Below are 21,338 nucleotides of genomic sequence, written 5' to 3'. Positions count from 1 at the left end.
CATTTGGGGAGTGAACCAACGGAAGGAAGACCGTTTTTGTTTTTTTTCTCTCTCTCTTTCTCTCTCTCTACCCCTCTCTCTCTCACTGTCTATAACTCTACCTGTCAAATGAAAAAACAGGCCGGCGCCGCGGCTCACTAGGCTAATCCTCCGCCTTGCGGTGCCAACACACCGGGTTCTAGTCCCGGTCAGGGCACCGGATTCTGTCCCGGTTGCCCCTCTTACAGGCCAGCTCTCTGCTGTGGCCAGGGAGTGCAGTGGAGGATGGCCCAAGTGCTTGGGCCCTGCACCCCATGGGAGACCAGGATAAGCACCTGGCTCCTGCCATCGGATCAGCGCGCTGCGCCGGCCGCAGCACGCTGGCCGCAGTGGCCATTGGAGGGTGAACCAACGACAAAAGGAAGGCCTTTCTGTTTGTCTCTCTCTCTCACTGTCCACTCTGCCTGTCAAAAAATAAAAAATAAAAATTAAAAAAAAATGAAAAAACAAAAAAGCCAATCCAGTTGTCTGCCCAGGGACAACTGATGCACTCAGCAGGATTCTTGCTGGAATGGCCCTTATTCTGGTATTCTAACTGGACTAAGGGGACCAAGAACAATGCCCAAACTCAGAAGGAAGACTCAGAGAACTGAGGTGAGCAGAGACAGCTCTTTCCTCTGCCATCTTTAATTGGAAACAAACTTGGCTATCACTTCCCTAGCCTTTTTGTCCTCCATTCTGTTCCTGAGAAGAATGTTCCTGTTCTCTTGAAAACAAATCCCTTTTCCTAAACTCTGGCCTCATCCTCTCTCTAGTATCTTAATTTTTTAATCTCTTTTTTATGTACAACCTTTCTTTATTGCATCCTTCTCCTCAGCCTATAAACCCGCTCCCCATCCACCTGTTAAAAAGTAGTGGATTTCCCCCAGCCTTTCATGTCTCTTTTATTTCATTCAATTAAATTTCTATAATCTTCCCATGAGACGGACACTAAGGTTATAGAAATGGAAAACATTCCTGATGCACAGCCCAGCACGGAGCCATCTGTATGAGGGAATGACCAGGGAGTGATGAGAAAAGGCAGGAGGCAGGCAGTGTAGACAGGACTCCAGGAGGAGAGGCTTGCTGCAGAGAAAGGGTGGGATGGCTTGGAGAGATGCAGACAATTCTAGAAAGAAGTGCACTTTAAGCTGATTTTAGATAATAAGAAAGCAAGAGAATTTCTGAGCCAAGAGAAGCTCTGTGCTAAGTTCTTTGAAGAAGGACTTCCACCTTTGGCAACAGCTGCCACCGTTTTCACATTGAAATTGATCTCTTAAAGCATTTCCATGACGTTATCTGGTGAAGGGTTTAATATCTGCAGAGCTTTATAAAAATGTATTTCAGTACATACTGGTATAATAGATGTTCTTGCAGCTGCAATTGAGTATTATCACATCTTTCTTGTTTGTCTTTTATAATACCTTTAATCTGAGTGTGCAAAATATATTTGTAATATTACAACCCAAGGATTTTTTTTAAACTAGATGCTCCTTGCTCTGTTTCCAAACCTTTATGAACAATGGGATCCAAACCTTAGAATTCTTTATGCATGTTGAATTCAGTCAAAAAAGAACAAGATGTTGCTTATTTCAATTGAAGTTCAAGTCAGGTGGGATTAAATCCTATGATTAAATAAAAACAGAATAGTGAAAATTAATTAAAGTATACATTTCCAATTGTGGCAATAAATGAAAGAGTTACTTCATTTTGGCCCAGAAAAATAAGAAATTGCTCCTTAAATACAGTTTTTCTTTTTAAGAAAAACAAATTTAAGACTTAGTTATTTATTTGAAAGGCAGAGAGAGAGAGAGAGCGCACGCACTCTCAAGAGCATACTGAGAGATCTTCCATCTTCCATTTTACTCCCCAAATGGCCACAAAAGTTGGAGCTGTGCCAGGCTGACAACAGGAGCCAGGAATTCCATCCTGGTCTCCCATGTGAGTAGCAAGAACTCAAGTACTTGAGCTATCATCCACTGCTCTCCAGGTGCATTAGCAGGGAGCTGGATCAGAGTGGAGTAGCTGAGACTCAAATCAGCACTCTGATACAGGGTGTGGACATCCCAAGAAGCAGCTTAACCTGCTGTGCCATGGGGTCAGCTCCCTTTAAAAATTTTTAATGACCCATAATTGTAAATATTAATGAGTTACAGAATGATGTCTTGAAATAAGTATATATTGTGTAATGATCAAATCAGGATAATCAACATATCCATCATCTTAGACATTTATCATTTCTTTGTGATGAAACCACTCAAAATTTTCTCTAGTAGCTATTTTTGGCCTTTTTATTTTGAGAGGCTGAGACAGAGAGACAGAGAGACAGAACTCCCATCTGCTCACTACTTCCCAAATGCCTGCAACATATGGGAGTAGGCCTGGGTCAGGGAAAAAGCCAAGAGCTAGGAACTCAATCCAGATCTCCCACGAGCATGGCAGGGACCCAACTACTAGGCTCAGCACCTTCTGCCTTCCTGGGTGTGCATGAGCAGGAAGCTGGAATTGGAGCAGAGCTAGGACTTGAACTCAGGCACCCCAATATGGGATGCAGGCATCTTGTGACATCTTAACTACTAGGCCAGACACAACCCCTCTTCTAGCTACTCTGAAATACGTGATATATTGTTGTTAACCCTAGTCACTCTGCTGGGTCATAGAAACTGACTTCTCCTGTCTAACTATAGCATTGTACCCATTATCCATCCTTTCTCTTTCCTCCTTCCCTTCTCCCATCCCCAACCTCCCTACAGATTTATTCTCTACACTTCTTGATATCAACTTTTTTAGTCTCCACACAGGCGAGCACGTGGAGACTGTCTTCCTGTTTCTGGCTTAATTCACAACATTACGTCCTCTGGGGTCATCCCTGTTATTACAAATGCCAGGATGTCACACTTGTTTATGGCTGGATTCCACTCATTAAAAATCTCTCGGTGCCCCACTAACTCCTTCTCACGCCTTTGCTTTACCACTTCCCCAGCACCTGCCAGGATTGGCTGAATGCTGTTCCCTGGAAGCCTTGTCCCCTCAACCTCCACAAGCCCAGAGAGTCTCTTTCTCTACTCACCTGGCCTCCATCCTGAGTTTCCTTCTCATCCTGCACCTTCTATCTAGGGGCTCCTGTCCTTGGCCAACACGTCAACAACCTTGTATGATAACTCTTTTTTAAAAATTTATTTTATTTTATTTTATTTTTGACAGGCAGAGTGGACAGTGAGAGAGAGAGACAGAGAGGAAGGTCTTCCTTTTTCCATTGGTTCACCCCCCAATGGCCGCTGCGGCAGGCGCACCGTGCTGATCTGGAGCCAGGAGCCAGGTGCTTCTCCTGGTCTCCCATGCGGGTGCAGAGCACAAGCACTTGGGCCATCCTCCACTGCACTCCCGGGCCACAGCAGAGAGCTGGACAGGAAGAGGAGCGACCGGGACAGAATCCGGCGCCCCGACTGGGACTAGAACCCGGGGTGCCAGCGCCACAGGCAGAGGATTAGCCTATTGAGCCACAGTGCCAGCCTGTATGATAACTCTTGACCTATCCCTCTGGGGTTTCTGCCTTGCACGTCAGGGCAACATGAGCTCTGGATGCTACCAGTTATCTTAAATCTAAAGTGTCCCAGATTGAGTTCGTCTGCTCCCAACCTCTCAGTCTCGACCTTGCTGTTGATCACAGTCATGAAACTAACCGCCACAGCTCCACACGCTCCTCCATTCCAGCTTCTCACCTCACAGAGAAGTATTCCACCCAATGCCACCAGTTTCACCTCGGTCACGCCCCTGAACTTCATCACCTCTTCTCCGAGTCTGCTTGGCACAGTTGCCGCAGTGGCTTCTCCTCCATCTGCTGTCACCTACCCCTTCTCTACGTTTTCACCACAGTCCTCCTGATGAAGCACAAAATGCCTGGTGTCCCCGCTCTGCTTGGGAAAGGCACCCCCAGCTCAGAGTCCAGAGTCCGTATTGAGGCCCACAAGGCACCGCATAATCTTACCCATGTCTGCTTCCCATCGCCCCTGCCATGCCAAACACATTGGGAAAGGTCAATGAACTTCAAAGCTGCTCACCTGCAGGCTGTCTCCTTTCCCTCAGGAAAGGTGGGAAGACTGCACAACCCACTCCATCAAAGTCAGATGCAGGCCTGGGACTCACCTCAGCTACAGAAAAGCGAGCAAAGGAGACGTGGGTCACTCTGCAAAGAAGCCCTCAAGAGCAGTGTGTGGTTCATTCTCCTCCCAGAGCCTGGTGACAGTGACAGCCTGAGACCCTAAGAGAGCCACCATGGAGCACATCCTCCCTGATAAAGATGGAATTAGCACAGGTAACAAATAAAAGCTTGTTGTTTTAGGTCCCTGTTATCTTGGGGTTTTTTGTTACTCAGCAGAACGTAGCCTGTCCTGAATGATAAATCAGACATGTCTCTCAGTATACTAGTCAGAGCTACCAACAGGATAGGCACAGGTACACAGAAAGCAATGGCCCACCAAGAGGGGCCAGCGCTGTAGAGCAGCGGGTTAATGCCCTGACCTGAAGTGCATCCCATATGGGTGCCAGTTCAAGTCCCAGCTGCTCCACTTCCGATCTGGCTCTCTGCTATGGCCTGGGATAGCAGTAGAAGATGGCCCAAGTCCTTGGGCCCCTGTACCTACGTGGGAGACTGGAAGAAGCTCCTGGCTCCTGGCTTCAGATTGGCACAGCTCCGGCCATTGCAGGCATCTGGGGAGTGAACCAGCAGATGGAAGACCTCTCTCTGTGTCTCTACCTCTCTCTGTAACTCTATCTTTCAAATAAATAAAATAAATCTTAAAAAAAAGAAAGCAGTGGCCCCCACCAAGAAGTTCCATGATCAGCCACCCATATTCGTAGACCCAGGGAAGCTGGTGATGTCATTTTAGTCCAAACTCAAAGGCCTGTGAGCCATTTGACCTGGTGGCATAAGTCCTAGTCCAAGTCCAAGGGGAGAGAGACAGAGGCCCAATGGTATAAGTCTTGGTCTGTGCTCAGAAGTCCCCCATACACAGCAGGGCCTCCCTAAGCTCCCACAGCTCCTTATGCACACCCAGTGCAGTCCTTTTCATGTGACAAAGCAGTGAGTTATATCCTTGACTCTGCCTTATCAGCTGTGACATCCTTAGAAGCAAGAGTGGCATCTTTCTCACCATCAGCCCACAAGAACTTGCCCAGGGCAAGAAGACTCCGCCAGTAAGTATCATCTCACTGCCTCTTTCCCCAGCTCTGTTTCATTTACTAACCACCTTCTCAAGTTCCCCTTCATCATTCTCAGAAACCACCAGTCTAAAACTTGCCACCAAATGTATTGTTCCTCACTTAAAACAAATTCAAAATAGATTTTTAAAAATCAGGCTTGGGGCTGGCACTGTGGCTCAGTGGGTTAGGCTGCTGCTTGCATCACTGACATCTCATATCTGAGCACCAGTTTGAGTTCCGGAAGCCCTGCTTCCAACCCAGCTCCCTAGTAATGCTCCTGAGAAAAAGAGCAGATGATGGCTCAAGTACTGTCACCCACGTGGGAGACTTAGATGGAACTCCAGGGTCCTGGGGTTCAGCCTGGCCCAACTCTGGCTGTTGTGGTCACTGGGAAGATAAGAGATCGCCCCCTCCTTCTCTCTCTCTTTTTCTCTCTCTCTTTCTCTCAGTCTCTCTGACAATGTACCTGTCAAATAAATTTTTAAATCTTAAAAAAATTAAAATAAGGCTTTATCTAGTGGATCATCAATTAAGGGGATTTACATGAAATAGATGACCATTATTTTCTTCATCAAAATCTTATTCTAGCCTCTCAAGGCTATTCAATATAAAAGCCTGAGCAGAATGGAACTTATTTCATTCATGTTTGTTCCCCAGAAGCTAACACAGTGCCCAAAGTAGAGACATTTTCTGAATTGAATTCAATGAATAGAAAAACAAAGCCAATGAAAATAAAGGAGAAGCCTTCTCCCTTTGCCCTCCTATCCGCCTGCTGTGTCTTCAAAGTCTCTTTCCTGAGTCACCTTCCAGAACGAAATTCAAGGAGAGCGAATCTATTTAATTGCTTTGCAAAAATGGTGCGCTGCATGCCTCGGGGAGCTGCAACTAAAGAAGAAAGAGAAAGAAGGAGGAGGAGGAGGAGGAAGGAAAGGAGAAGGGCAGGAGACAGGCGAGGCGACAAGACAACAGTGACGAACCACAAACACTGGAACTTCCATGAGCTCAGTCCCAGTTTGTGGGGACTTCACATTGTTTCTCACAAGGTTTACAGCAGCCCCAGGATGTGAGTGCTCCCACTGCGGGGGTGAGGATGGGACATCAGGGTACAGTATAACCTCATCACCAGGCAGCTGATCCATAGGCTGGAGCCTGGCGAGAGTCTCTGGCCCCAGGGTCTGCCTCCTGTCCACTCCAGTGCTTTATCTGACATGCTTGGTTCTGCCGCCTAACTAGAATTCTTGTTCTGAAGTGGAGAAGGCAGTCTACAATCTAACCTCAGGGTGAAAGTCAGTTTCTCCCTTTGGTTTGGCTCTGATGGTAGAACAGACTGGTGGAACAGCCTGTCTCTTCCTGTGGCTCCCTAGGAGGGAAGCCTGCCCCAGCAGGCCTGAAGCCCTGCCTACCAGAAGCACCCAGAGTGTTAGGGTCCTGCTCTCTCCAGCTCCTTACAGCCCTGGAGCACAGGCCTCTTCCTCTAAGCCTAGAGTGGCCAAGCCCTCAGTTTTCTGTGGAATCCAGAGAGTAACCAAACTATCCCTCGTGGCTTTCATTTTAATTGAAGTACAGTTTTCATGCTGTTAAATGCACAGATGTTACATGTCCAGTACAGTTGTTCTTTTGGTAATATATGGTCATTAACCCACTTTACCAGTGCTCTAGTGAAGATGCAGAACATTTCCTGCCAGCCCAGCAGGTTCTCTCTTGCCCATTTCATCAGTTCCATGGCATAGCCCATCACTGATCTGATTTGTGTCAGTATAGTTTTGTCTGTTCTAGGGCTTCATATAAATGGAACCACACAGTATATATTATTTTGCATCTGCCTTCCTCTCAATGTAATTATTTTGAAATTCATGCATTGTTAATGTGTTTCAGCAAATCTATGTGTATTGCTGATTACTATTCTGTTCCAAGGCTGCTTCAATGTGTTCATTGATTTTCCCATTTGATGAACATTTAGGGTTTTTTCAGTTTGGTGCTACTATAAATAACATTACTATGAATATTCTTGTGCCAATCCTATAGTGAATTCTTTAAAATTTCTTTTGGGTAAATAGCTGGAAATGAAACTGCTGAGTCATAAGGTAGATGTATATATATTTTAAAGGATTTATCTTGTTCATTTGAAAGGTAGAGTGACTGACAGAGGGAGAGAGAGAGAATCTTCCATCTGCTGGTTCACTCCCCAAAATAATCACAATGGCTGGTGCTGCAGCCAGAAGCCCAAAACTCCATTCAGGTTTCCCATGCTGGTGGTAGGGTCCCAAATACTCCACCTTCTTCCACTGCTTTCCCAAGTACATTAACAGGGAGCTGGATCAGAAGAAGGGAGGCAAGACTTGAACCATTTCTCTGATATGGAATGCCAGCATAGTAAGTACCAGCTTAACCCACTGAGCCACAAAGCCAATCCCCTAGATGTGTATGTATTTTTTCAAGAAACTTCTGAGTTGTTTTCTTTTTTAATATTTATTTATTTACACAGAGAGAGGAGAGGCAGAGAGAGAGAGAGAGAGAGAGAGAGAGGTCTTCCATCTGCTGGTTCACTCCCCAGATGGCTGCAAAGGCCGGAGCTGCACCAATCTGAAGCCAGGAGCCAGGAGCTTCTTCTGGGTCACCCATGTGGGTGCAGAGGCCCAAGGACTTGGGCTATCTTGTACTGCTTTCCCAGGCCATAGCAGAGAGCTGGATCGGAAGTGGAGCAGCCAGGTCTCAAACTAGCGCCCATATGGGATGCTGGCGCTTCAGGCCAGGGCGTTAACCCACTGCGCCACAGCGCCGGCCCCCTGAATTGTTTTCTGAAATGGTTGCCCTGCTTCACAGTCCCATCACAGGGTGGAAGTTCCCAGGTTGCTCTAAATACTTGTCTGCTTTTGGAGTTATTAGTCTTTTTAAGCTTAGCCATTCATGTGGGTGTAGACTGGCATTTTACTGTAGGTTTATTACCATGATACTGATAAGTATGGCATTCAATACTTGTGTTTCTATGTTTGGGCTGTTTGTTTATTCTCCCTTGTAACATGTTTATTCAAGTTTTTATATTTCCTTAAAAAAAAAAGAAATTAGGGGCCTTCACTGTGGCACAGTAGGTTAATACCCTGGCCTGAGGTGCTGGCATCCCATATGGGTGCAGGATAGAGACCTGGCTGCTCCATTTCCAATCCAGCTCTCCACTATGGACTGGAAAAGCAGTAGAAAATGACCCAGGTCCTTGGGCCCCTGCACCCATGTGGGAGACCCAGAAGAAGCTCCTGGTTCCTGGCTTTGGATTGGTGCAGCTCCAGCTATTGCAGCCAATTGGGGAGTGAACCAGCGATGGAAGGCCTCTCTCTCTCTCTCTCTATCTCTGCCTCTCCTCTCTCTGTGTAACTCTGTCTTTCAAATAAATAAATAAATATTAAAAAAAGAAATTAGATCCATTACTTGTTTTTGAGTTGCAGGAATTCTTTATATATTCTAGATATAAGTTCTTTCTCAAATACATGCATTAGAAATAGTTTATCTTGGTTTGTGGCTTGTCCTTTCATTTTTGCAAATCTTTTGACTCCTGGTTTAGTTGTGTGTGGGGTTTTCTGTTTTTTTAAAGATTTATTCATTTATTTATTTATTCATTTAAGAGTCAGAGTTAAAAAGAGAGAGAGGGAGGGAGAGATATCTTCCATCCACTAGTTCATTCCCTAAATGGCCGCAACAGGCAGAGCAGGCTGATCCATGTGGGTGCAGGGACCCTAGCACTTGTGCCATTGCTTTCCCATGTGCATTATCAGGGTGCTGAATGGGAAGTGGACCAACCAGGACTCAAACCAGCACCCATATGGGATGCTGATGCCAAAGGCAGAAGCTTAACCTACTATGCCACAGTGCCAGACCCTTCTGTTGTTTCTTAAATAGGGATGAAAAAAAAATAGAAGGAAGGAGAGAAAAAGCCATGAGTCATACAGTATATGATGAATGGCAGAAAAACTTGGGAGTCAGAAAGCCTGGAAAAATATGAGTAAATGAAGTGAACTGGAAAACTTCAGCAGACTGCCCCCACCCACAGCACCCCGTGACTGCAGAAGAATTTCTCACTCCTGGACAGTCCTGTTTCTAAGCCTCTGAGATGAGTTGGTGCATTTATATTCCAAGATATTGTACCATTTGTAAACTGTAATGTTTCTACAAACTGAATTTCATAATCCTGTATTGTATAATGCTCAGAGCCCTGCTTAAGAGACACTCAAGAAGGTTATTAGGAGAGGTCCACCCTCTCAAGGTTACTTCATGTTCAAGCATGAAGGGGAGCTACTCTTTTAAGGGCTGGCTTCATCTCAGAACCCATATGTTCCAGGATCTACTTCCTGAGAGTGCTAAGCATTACCTAGAAAAACATCTACTGATTCCCTTGCATTGCCACCAATCTGAACTGTGGCAACCTTGATCCTGTCTGTGCATTGTATGGACATACTATTTGTGGCCCTTTGCTCCTTATAAAACCAAATCACAGAGATGGCATTGTGGCATGGTGTGTAATGCCACCACCTGCAAAGCCAGCATCTCATATGGGTGCTGATTCGTATCCTGGTTGCTCCACTTTCTCTCCAGTTCCCTGCTAATGGCCTTGGAAAAACAACAGAAGATCCAAATATCTGGGCCTCTACCACCCACGTGGGAGACCCAAAAGAAGCCCCTGACTCCTGGCTTCAGACTGGCCGAGTCCTCGCTGTTGCAGTCATCCAGGCAGTGAACCAGCAGATGGAAGATCACTCTCTCTCTCCCTCTCTCCCTCTCTCCCTCTCTCTCTCTCTGTCTCTCTCTCTATGTATCCCTCTATCCCTCTAACTGACTCTCAAAATAAATTAATCTTTTTTTAACTTTTATTTAATGAATATAAATTTCCAGTGTACAGCTTATGGATTACAATGGCTTCCCCCTCCCATAACTTCCCTCCCACCCACAACCCTCCCCTCTCCCGCTCCCTCTCCCCTTCCATTCACATCAAGATTCATTTCCAATTCTCTTTATATACAGAAGATCAATTTAGTATAAAGATTTCAACAGTTTGCACCCACATAGAAACACAAAGTGAAACATACTGTTTGAGTACTAGTTATAGCATTAAATCAAAATGTACAGCACATTAAAGACAGAGATCCCATATGAGGAGCAAGTGCACAGTGGCTCCTGTTGTTGACCCAACAAATTGACACTCTAGTTTATGGTGCCAGTAACCACCCTAGGCTGTCGTCATGAGTTGCCAAGGCTATGGAAGCCTTCCAAGTTTGCCAACTCTGATCATATTTAGACAAAGTCATAAAAGACAGGGTGAGGATAGTAACCAATGATCCTAAGAGTGGCATTTACCAGGTTTGAACAATTATACAGCATTAAGTGGGGAAGAGGACCATCAGTACACACAGGTTGGGAGTAGAGCCATTGGTGGTAGAGTAGAGGTTATGATTACAAAGGAATGAGGCCCAAGTGTGCTAGACAGCGTCTAGAACAAAGGACAGAGTCATTATTAGAGGAGCTAAGAAAGGTGCTATCTAAGCTACAAGTAATTTTTCTGATTGAGAGGCAAATAGAACCTGATAGAAGGGGCTTGATAATAATCTGTTGGGCTTTAGGCCTTGTAAGTTAAGAGGCCCAGACCTATCTATCTCTTCACATGGGGTACATCCTAAGGGAGGTGTGAACCTCCTAGGGGAAGGCACTCTGTTGGCTTTCATGACTTGGCTGGCCTGGGAGGAGAGCTGGCCAGGTAAAGGCAGGGGGCATCTCTAACAAGAAATTTACAGTTCTGCCTGCAATGTTGCTGACCCTACTTGGCTGTCCCCTCAGCAGCAGTGGTCACTTTGGAAGTTGGGCTGAGTGAAGGGCTTTTCAGCTTAGAGCCAATAAGATCTGTGGCTCTGACCTGGGCATCCTTCCACTCCAGGGCAGGTCCATTTCCAGTGATCCAACTCTTGGCAGAGCTGCCAGGGCTCTTCACAAGCTGACTTCTGCTGAAGCCCAGGCTTACCACATTGAAAGCCACTGCAGTGGACTGGCCTGTTGGGTCTCCTTGAGGGCAGATCACTGTACAGATCAGCCATTAATAGGCCTGCCACCCATTGCTTCTGATGCCTAGCTTTCTTTTCCTCCTGGTTTGTGTTAAAGCAGACCAGAGGATGCAAGTCAAGGGAGTGCCCGTTTCCCATCTCTAATCTTCGGTGGCCTGAACTACAAGTCTATAGTCACAGGCATGTTCTGTAGTAGTTTTTCTAAGGTAGACAATGCCCATGAGGAAAATTATATTCTCACTTAAAAACTTTCTTTCCCTTTGGTCTGAAAAAAATCACACAGGAAGACTTGGGAAAGCTTAGCACAGAGCAAGAGTTGCAAGTGCTCTCTCTTTGGAGTTGTAAACTCTTGTCCTCATCTGTCACTACCCGCTAAGATAGCAACTCAACAAGTTTTGGCAACTTCTCAGATGTTTGGCCGACCAAGACAGGGAAGATGTCAGATAACTCAGCAGGCCTGGGGCTGCTACTCACTTGGAGACAACCAATAGCATGTGCAGTGCCAGCTGTGCCTCCAGGCAGGACCCAGGGACCCAGCTCCATAGACCTACACCCTGCATAGCCAATCCTGGACAGCAGGACCATGATAGCTCTCAGGGGTGTCTGCCTAGAGGGGTGTGATGTCCCACAAGCTTCTCAGGAGTTTACACAAGTCAAAGTCCAGCCTTTGTGAGTGAGGGCTCCCGTGCTGCCACTGTGTGGCAGCTGGGCAGGAATAAATACTCATCTTCAAAGTAAATGCCAACCTAATTCTTCTTTATTCATTTTAAATATGTATACAAAGAGTGTTCATGATATACTCATATACACATGGTTTATAAGATACACTTGATATATATGTTTTCTATAATAAGCATATATATATAAAGGTACTTCTAAAAGTTCATGGGAAAAATAGATTTAAATGTGAGTTTATTTTGGTGCAAATTTTGTTTTGAAATTCAGGCATAGTTTTTGTGTAATCAGCATGTTTATTAACTTTTTAAAAAGACTTATTTGTTTTGAAAGTCAGCATTACAGAGAGGGAGGGAGAGAGAGAGAGAGAGAGAGAGAGAGAGAGAGAGAGAGAGAGAGAGATCTTCCTTCTGATTCACTCCTTGGATGTCCACAATGGCCAGGGCTAGGCTAGGCCAAAGCTAAGAGCCAGGACCTTCTTCTTCCCAGAATAGTCCAAGTGTCTGGGCTTTTCCCAGGCCATTATCAGGGAGTTGGGTCAAAAGTGGAGCAGTGGGGACACAAATTGGTGCCCATATAGTATTCTGGCATCACAGGTGGTGGCTTTACCCACTATGCCACAGTCCTAGCCCCTCGATGAACTCTTTGAGGTCACCTTGTTTGTAGATAGATAGACAAATATAGATATATACATGCAGATGCTTCTCTATTTACAATGGGGTTACATCTTCATAAATCTATTGGAATATATTGTGAGTCAAAAGTGCATGGAGTATACCTAACCTATGGAACATTTTAGCTTAGCCACACAGTGTACATTGTAGCATGTTGATTGTTCCCCTCCTGTGATTACAGGGCTGGCTAGGAGCTGCACTCAACCATCTATATGTACATATACACATAAACAGATTTTTTTAATGTTGATAGAATAAACTGATGCGTCCTCACTATTCCAGCTTAATACAGAACACTACCAACACTACTGACCCTTGTCCCCCCAAGTAATGTGCCCTCCTCTGAACACTCTACCCTGGGAAATATGTGCATCCCCTGCCACCAGTTCTCTGTGCCCAACATTGCTGCTAAGGTTCCTCCCTGCTGATGCCTGGACATGTGGTTTCTTTATTTTCTCTGCTACACAGTGTTTTTCAGCATGAATGCATCTTGTGCTGTCTACCCATTCTACTGCTGTCAGACACATGGTTCTTGGCAGTGAAGGGTGGTCGCCAGCAGTGCTTCTGTGAACACTCCAGCAAACTTATTGGGCCACATGCACAGGCATTTATCTCAAGTACACGGAGAGGGTTGGAACTGCAGAGTAGCAGCCTATGTGCATGTGTAAGTCAAGGTTCTCCAGAGAAACATAACCCATAGGATGGATGAAAGGATGAATGGATAATTGACAGATTATAGAGAGATAGATAGATACATAGATACATAGATAGATAGATAGATAGATAGATATTATGAGGAATTAGTTCACATCACTGCAGAGGCTGTGTGGTCCTATGATCCACTGTGTGCCAGCTGGAGACCCAGGAATGCAGATGTTTAGCTCAGTCCAAGTCTGAAGGCAATAATTAAAGAAGCTGAGGTGCAAACCCCATCAGAGGGCGGGAGATATGAACTGTCCCAACTCAAGCAATGAGGCAGTAAGTTCCTCCTTCCTGTGCCTTTTGATTCTCTTCAGACCTCAATGGATTGTGTGTTGCCAACCACACTGGGAAATGCCATCTACTTCCTGAGTCCAGTGATTTAAATGCTAATCCCATCTTGTAACACTCTGGTCACCTTGGGGCCCAGTCAAGCTGACACATGAAATGAACCATCACAGTGCATCTATATTTTTACTGGGTGTCATGGGCTGAACTGTGTCTGCCCAAAACTGATACATTGAAACCTGAGCATCCAATGTGATGGTTTTTGGAGATGGGGCCTTTGGGAGAGAGTTAGGCTTAGATGAGGTTAGGAGGGTAGGGACTCTGTGATAGGACTAGTGCTGTCACAGAAAGAGAGCAGAGATCTTGTTGCCCTCCCCAACCCTGACACCACCATGTGAGTACAACTTGAGAAACAGCCATCTACCAGCTAGGAAGCAAGCTCTCACCAGAAACCAACAATGCTGGTTCCTTATCCTTGGACTTCTAGGTGCCAGAACTGTAAGAAACAAATCTCTGTTGTTAAAGCCCCAGTCTGGTATTTTGTTATGGCAGCCCAAGAAGACCAAGATACTAGGTCATGCCAATTAACTTTCCATTTACAGACCTTCCAAAGGAATCTTTACCTTTCTGAAAAGAGATATTTCTTCTAGAAAGAAGCAGTCTTTTCAGCAGACTCTTCACTCTCATGCCCTAAATGACTATGGCTGTGGTTGGTGTGGGGGTCTTTGCTCCCTATCTGATTCTGTCTCTTGCTGGCCCTGCTCAATAGTCAGGCCTCTTGTGCTCCTGCTTTCATTTCCTAGCTTCCCACAGTGAGGCCGGGGGGACCTGCTGCGGGCTCACACTCAGCATAGCCTCCATGGAAAGCATAGTTAAGCCTTGCAACAGCAGCGTTATGTTCATCTCAGGGTCTCTAGCACATATGCTTTTAGGAATCCAATCAATACAAGTGATAATCCCATACATTAAAAAGTTGCTTATACACACAGCTTTCATTTCATTTCAAAGTTCACAGTTCTCCACCCCAACCTGAGTGAATAAACAGTATTAAGCCTCAAGAAGAATGCCATGTTAGCATTTTTCTCTGGCTAAAACAAGGACTGCATTTTCAAAGTAAATCATGAATGCATAAATGTTTGTACACTTTTTAAACAGCGTATCTTCAACAGAGAAGAAATGCTAGTAAGAGAAGATGCAAGGTAGGGGTGTGTTTCACTAATAGCAGCCTTTGAGGCATGCTAATTTGTTCCAGAAAATGCTACTTCACAGCTCTGTTGCCATCATCAAGGCTGCAATACAAGTCTGTGTGTCTTCAATAGGTGTGAATGAGAATGGTCATATCCAGGCTTCTCTTTCCATTGCCTGCAGGTGGGAAATCTCCCCAGAGGCTGAAGGAAAAGTGTAAGGAATGGTGTGAAGGGTCTGAGAGTTTGCCCTCCTTGGAAACTGATTAGTCATAGTCTATAATAGTTTACGGATGTTGGCAGAAGATACAAGACTTCTAGGCCACAGACAATTGGTTTGATTGCAGGCAAGAGCCACACAATGTGTCAGTCAGACATGGGCACACAGATGAAAGTGGTCCCTAAGATTGTATCAGCTAATGACGTTGTAGCCATCTTAGTCTGTGTAAGTACTCTCGTGATGTCCACATAAAGACAAAATAAACTATCCACATGCTTCTCAGAACATATCCCTGTCACCAAGCAGCACATGCCTGTGTTCATGGTGTGAGTCCCCATGCTCCCAAATTCCCAAGGTGGCACTGTGGAGATGCGTCCAGGAGGATGCTGCACCCTTGGTAGATTTGTGACACATCTGAGGAATCCCAGGCTTAGGAAGCTACCCCCTGAACTTACAGGGAGGTTCTGGTAAACTTGCCCCACAGGGCACTCATCTTTATTATTTTGGACAAGAAATCGACCCTCTGTCCCAAAGGGAGGCATGAGCTCTATCTTCCAAAGATATTTTGCTATCCAAACGTCTTGGAAAATATAGTATGGAACAAAAACTGACTAGAGACATGCAGAAATACATGAAGACATGGCTCCTAACAAAAGTGAAACACTGGGGCCGACGCCATGGCTCACTTGGTTAATGTTCCGCCTGCAGTGCTGGCATCCCATATGGGCACCGGGTTCTAGTCCTGGTTGCTCCTCTTCCAGTCCAGCTCTCTGCTGTGGCCCCAGAGGGCAGTGGAGGATGGCCCAAGTGTTTGGGCTCCTGCACCCACATGGGAGACCAGGAAGAAGCACCTGGCTCCTGGCTTCGGATCGGCACAGCACCGGCCAGTGGCAGCCATTTAGGGAGTGAACCAATGGAAGGAAGACCTTTCTCTCTATCTCTCTCTCTCACTGTCTGTAACTCTACCTGTCAAATAAATAAATAAATAATCTCTAAAAAATAGCGAAACACTTATTAATCCCATATATATATATATATATATATATATATTCCCCATACATAATTGAATGAACTACAGTGTAGAGAGATTAGGATCTTACACAAGAACCCTCATTCATGGGCCCTGGATTTGAAGCCAGGTCATCAGCCTTGTTTGACTAGGGTGGTTTGGAGTTAGGCATGCACAATTTCTCACAGCAGTAGGGTGGAAACTATAGATGCTTGTGTGATGGCCCCAGTGGCTAGGCTTGATTCCCTACATGACGATGAACCTGGAAGGCTTTGAAATACACCACACTTCACATGGGTGCACGCCAAGACAGGAGAGAAGACAGGAGAGGGAGTGAGCTCAGGAAAGGACGCCAGTGACACACTTCTCAGGACATACCTCATGACTGTTTGTGGCATGCACTCCCCATTAAAGCAACCATGCTGTCTGTGATGGCTCCTTCCCATAATCCTTTGAAAGAAAGTTCTTGGGCCACAGGAGGGAGACTGCTGAGTCTTTACAAAGAAAAACATGAAATGTTATATCACATTCTTCCTAGCCCTACCACCCATTTTCCTTCTCACTGCTCTGGGCTCAAATCTTTCATATAATTGTGCCCCCTTAATCTTGATGTCCAGCTCTATTTTCCTTATGACTTGTACTAGGGTAGGAAGGAAACGTCATGGATGGATAAATGCCCTCTCTGTTTCCCTATTAGGGTTGGCGGTAGAAAAAGGTGTGAATCAGGTGAAGACCACTATTTGGCGCTGGCCGCTCCTGTATAGGGCTTTTACTTCCCTTCTGCCCCTGATGACCCTAAACAGGCAGCTTTGGAGGCTTTGGACTTGTCTGTCTTATTCTTGCTTTGCCAACCAACAACCTGCTAGAGAATATCTTCACTGGAGTCATTAACCCTTCGTGGTGGGTGAATACTCACAAATGTATGCCATTGGAAGTCTCATTTCTGCTTATGTACCATGGAGTTCCCTAGAGTGAGAGATGAGAAGGTAGCTTGAAAGAGATGGAGAGATAGTTTGAGATGGAGTAATAGCTGTTGTGATCTGAGAAGCACTACATAAGAAGCAAGTCCAATATTGAGTCCTTGTCTTGCTTGTAGTGAGAGGTGTGATTTTGCACAAGTTACTTAACCCAGGAGTTTATATTTTCTTCTACAAATATGTTCAATAGGACTATTATAATGGTTACAATGGTTGAATAAAATCATGTGAAGCTGGAGTTCTTTGACTGTCATACAAATGTTATCTAACCTTCTATAATTATTTACCTGCTTTCCTACATATCAAACTACTTTTCTTTTCATTACTGATATAGGTATAAATGTGTATAGGAATGCAAGTATGTATCTGCCCATCCATCTATCCATCATCCATTCCTCCATGCACCCATACATACACCCACCTGTCCTTCCATCTGCCAGTCTGCCCACCTCTCCCCCCTCCACTCACCCACCCACTTACTTCTACCATCCATCAAGAAGACAGCAGCCTCTAGGCTCTGGGATGGTAAATCAGTTGTGTAAGGGCATAAACCTACCACCCACGGTCAGAGGGATTATTTAAAGTAGATGCAATATGATTAATGAACTGTTTTTCAGGAATCAAGGAACTGTTGGAAGAACTTGAATGTTTTTAGTTGCCCTGGGAGATCAGTCGTTTTGCTGAAGCACACTTTTCGATGTTTCTGCCTCCCCACAAATCTAGTCTACTGTGCTTCCTCCAAGATCTCTAGGAGAGAAACAGACTGCTGTCTGACTGTGCTTGGAGATTGCGCTCACAGTTGTGGAAGGAGTAGGATGCACATCTCTCCATAGGCTACAACAATGATTTTGTACCTGATTTTGAATTTGATAGAATCTCTTAGAATGAGACCTTATTAACATTGTTGATTGCTTTTTAAAAAAATCAGTAATGATAATTTCTATAATATTTCCAGAATTTTGAAGAGAAAGGAGGAAGAAAGAAAGAAAGAAAAAGAGAGAGAGAGAGAAAAGAAGGATAGAAAGGAAGGAAGAAGAAGGATGAAGGAAAGATGGAGAAGGAGAGAAGAAAGGAAAGAAGAGATCCTCAAGTAGAAAACACTGAGAGACCTGGTTAGTAGTTAATTGTCTCCTGCTCATTCTGAGGCTGACATTCCTGTGCAAACTCGAAATCCCAAGTTGCTCTTCTCCTGTCTCTTTCTCTCCACACCTCTCCCTTCCCCTGGGCAGTGTGAGCATCTCTCCTGCGCTGCCTGGCTGTGTGTTGTTCCTAAGGAGACAACTATTTCTTCCTCTCTCCTCTTCTCATGGGAAAGAAAGTGTTTTCTTTCCACAACCCAACTCTTGCACAATTCACTCTCATGAACTGCATTGAAGGATTCCAGTGTCCTAAGAGATGCTACCACAATTCTCCCTTCATCCCAAATTAAGCAGAAAAATTATAAATAAATAAATAAAATAGTGGATAGACTTTCCCGAATTAAACCTTTTTCCATTAGCTTTTAAAATTTTTGAGATCTAATGCTATGCATATAAATTAAAATATAACCGAAAACATTGTGTCTGATTTTGTCCATATTGTGTGTTTAATTTTTTCAAGTTTTGATTATGATAAACAACACAAAACAAAATATACCCATCTCCACAATTTTTAAGTGTGCAGTTTCGTAGTGTTAACTAGATTCATATTGCTTTACAATAAATCTCTAGCACTTTTTTGTCTTCTGAAGCTGAGACTCTGTACTCACTGAACAACATGTCACTTCCTCTTCCACTCCCAGTCCCTGGCAATCATCATTCTACTTTCTTTCATTAAAAATTAGACTACCTTAGATGCCTCATGTGAGTGGAATCATGCAGTATTTGCCTTCTTGTGACTGGCTTATTTCATTTAGCATAATGTTCTCAAATTTCTTCCATGGTGCAGCATGTGACAGAATTGCTTTCATTTTTAAGGCTGAATAATAAACATTCCACGGTATGACTACACAACATTCTGTTTATTCACTCACTCTTTAGTGGACACCTCTTTACGGCTGGGAATAATGCTACAGTGAACATGGAGGTGGAAATCTCTCCTCTAGATCCTGCTTTCAATTCTTTTAAATGTATATACTCAGAATTGGGATTCCTGGGTCATAACATAAGTCTACTTGCAACTTTTTGAGGAACTCCATACTATTTTCCATAGTGATTCTAGCATTTCACATTCCTACAAACAGTGCACAAGTGTTCCAGTTTTCCCACTTCCTCACTAACACTTATTTTTTACTTTTTTGATAGTGACCATACTACCAAATATGAGGCAATATGTCCTGATTGTTTGTGCTTACAGATCTCTGGTGGCTAACATATTTGTATATACCGTCTGGCCATTTGTATATCTTCCTTGGAGACAAGTCTATGTAAATCCAAATCCTTTTAATCAGGCTATTTGAGGTTTTGTATTGTTGAACTGTAGGAGTTTTTATAAATTTTTGATATTAATCCCTTTTCAGATACATAATTTGCAAATATTTTCTACCATTCTGTAGGTTGTTTTTTCACTCTATTGATTACTTGATTCCCAGAGATTTTTAAGTTTGATATAGTCCAGCTCATCTTATTTTGAGCCTACGCTTTTGGTGTCTTTTCCAAGGTATCAGGCCAAATCCAATACAATAAAGCTTCCCCCCCATCTTTTCTCCTAGAAAAATTTTGAATCTAACTTTGGATTTTGCATATGCCATAACTTCATTCTTTTGCAAGTGTATATCTAATTTTCCCAGCAACATTTGTTGCAGTTACTGTCCTTCCCCCAGTCTTTTGTACTGGAACTTGCATTGAAGATATCTGTTCATGTGTTTCAGGGTTTATTTCTGGCCTCTGCATTCTATTCTATGGGTATGAATGTGTCTTTATGTCAGTACTACACTGTTTTTATTGCTGTAGCTTTGTAATACATTTTGAAGTTAAGAGATACAAGGCCTCCCACTTTGGTTCTTTTTCAAGTTACTTGACTCTTCTGGGTACCCTGAGATTCCATATACATTTTTAGGATTTTTTTTCTATTTTTGCGAAAGATGCTTTTGGGATTTTGATAAGGGTTGCACTGAATCTATAGCAATGCTTTGTAGTTTTCAAGGTAGAAATATTTCACTTCCATGATAAATTTCATCTCTAAGTATTTTATTCTTTTTAATACTATTATGAATGGGATTGTTGTCTCAATTTAATTTTGATTGTTCATTGTTAGATTATAGAAACATAACATTTTGGTGCATTGATTTTGTACCCTGCAATTTTGCTAAATACATATATTAGTTCTAATAATTATTCTGTGTGAATGTGGGATCTTTCAATTTTCTAAATTAAGATCATGTCATCTGAAGACATAATTTTAGTTCTTCCTTTCCAACTTGGGTGTCCTTTATCTCTTTTTCTTTCCTAACTGCTCTGAGGGGGGCTTCAACTCCCATGTCCAATAGGAGTGGTCAGAATCCTTGATTTGTTCCTGATCCTAAAGGAAAAGCTTTCACTGTGAATGTGAGAATCACTGTAGGCTTTTCAAATATGACCTTTATTATGCTGAAGTAGTTTATTTCTATCCTTACTTTGTTTATTTTTTATCTTGAAAGGGTGCCAAATTTCACCAAATACTTTGTCTGCATTAATTGAGATGATCTCCTTGTGTTGATGCAGTAAATTACATTGATTTTTATACAAATATTGAACCAACCCACATAGTCACAATGTATAATCCTTTTAATGTGTTGTTTCATTCAGTTTGAGGGTGTTTGGCTCTGGATTCTTGCATCAGTGATCATGAAGGATTTTGGTTTTAGTGTTCCTTTTTTGTAGTATATTTGTCCTGCTTTGATATCAGGTTGATACTGGCCTTATAAAATGAGTTTGGAAGTGTTCTCTCTTCTTCAATTTTTGGAACAGTTTGAGCAAAATTGGTGTAAATTCTCAGCCCAGATTATGTTTTATTATTTTACATGAAATGTTAAAATAAGGAATCTAATGCACTCTGGCCCCTGAACACATGCAAAACCAAGGCTCTCAATGAACCCCTTTGTGACTATGCTGGCCTCTAGCATGAGCCATGCAAACTAGGAAGGGGCCCTGCTCTTACCTTACAGGAGCTGCAACCTGGTACTGGAAGGAGTATTTGGATCCACCAAGAAATGGGGTCATGAGGTGGCTCCCAGGTGAGCAAAGGCAGCTCCTGTGATGTGCCTGGCCCACACTCATGAGTCATCACCCACATCTCACAGATAAGGTAGTTGAGGCTCCAGGAAGTGAAGAGATTTGTGCAAATGCACATGGATATCATGTACTGAGATGGATTTATGCCTTATCCAAAGTCT

The sequence above is a fragment of the Lepus europaeus genome, chromosome 11 (genome assembly GCF_033115175.1).
Source record: "Lepus europaeus isolate LE1 chromosome 11, mLepTim1.pri, whole genome shotgun sequence".
NCBI lineage: Eukaryota > Metazoa > Chordata > Mammalia > Lagomorpha > Leporidae > Lepus > Lepus europaeus.
Note: the sequence above shows the minus strand (reverse complement) of the source record.